We start from the raw sequence: 1450 nt of genomic DNA, 5'->3' as shown, positions 1-1450 counted from the left end.
TTTTTTTTTTTTTACATGTTTTTACTGTTTTTCTTCTCAGTTCAGTTACAGCAGTAATACTTGTCGTTGACTGGTGTGTGTTTCTATATCTGCGAGATGTCACTGTTTTTCCTTTACCAGTAAACAAGATGTAAGAGCATCATGTCGTCGTGGGTGACCGTCCTCCTCAGCATCACCTGGGTACCCTTGCACTTCCTGTGACTAACCACAGGGTGGCACTCTCTCTCTGTGGTGGTTGCTGTCAGCACCGGCAGCAGACACACAAACCCAGCGTGCTATGATACTGCACCTATCTATCTATCTATCTATCTATCTATTTGTCTATCTATCTATTTATCTATCTATCTATCTATCTATCTATCTATCTATCTATCTATGTTGTTTCATGTTAGCATGTTGGCATGCTAACATGCCAACATGCTAACATGGAGGCTCTAGTTCTGCTTTTAGAGGTGCAGATGTGTTTTTGAGGGGGGGAACAACAAGAGGACTTGTTTGTCTCTGTGGTTTGTGTTCCGCTCTGATCAATGATGACAGATGTAATGCTTATTTTTGGAAAATACTGCGGTTGACTTCTTACATGTTGATGTGTATGTATAATAATGATGTAATACCACACATTATTATTAATAATGCCCACTGTTTTATTAATCTGAGATTTAGTTAACAATAATTTATGATTTAACCTGCTCTCTGCTTCTGGTTCCTCAGATTCCCCGAGTCACGACAGCATGTCGAATAAATATTTCAAGATAAGTCATAGTATGTCAAAAATATATGAAAATAATCATAGCATAGTATGTAAAAAAAAATGTAAAAGAAGTCATAGAATGTCAAAAGAAATCACATTATATCATGTTGTAAAGTCATTTAAAAAAAGTCATAGTGAAGTATGTACAAAAATTATGAAAATTCATAGACTATGTCAAATAAGGTAACTGTCGTTGTGTTGTTGATGTGAGAAAGGCTGCAGAGCAGAAACCCACACAGCCCGTCTGCTGCAGGAAAGGAAGTGGGGACTCGCTGTCAACAGCTTTATGATTTCTAATAACCACTGAGAACAGATTCATATCTGCTGCTGCTGGAAACACTCAGGAACTCCTCCTCCTCTCTGCAGCGGGGGGGCTTTTCTCTGGTGGTCTGGAAGCCTTTTTCCCACTGAGCCCTCCACCCAAACACAGTTTAACTGACCCCAGAGAGCAACAATGATGACCCCCCCGGAGGTCACGTCCATGGACTTTATTCATGGAAATTTTAGCATTCAAAGGTGAACTTTACAGTTTCTACTTGTATTTGATGAGAGTCCTCGTACAAACACGACAACACACATGAGTTTTATGTCTCAGTGGTTAATGTCTGTTATGCAAATACAGCATCTTCTTATTAAATATGATCTTATTTACATACAATGTTGTGTAAGTCTGACTCTAAATGATAACTGAACAAAGCC

Source organism: Etheostoma cragini, chromosome 12, assembly GCF_013103735.1.
Source record: "Etheostoma cragini isolate CJK2018 chromosome 12, CSU_Ecrag_1.0, whole genome shotgun sequence".
Lineage (NCBI taxonomy): Eukaryota > Metazoa > Chordata > Actinopteri > Perciformes > Percidae > Etheostoma > Etheostoma cragini.
The sequence above is the reverse complement of the archived record's forward strand: the minus strand, read 5'-3'. Positions refer to the sequence as shown.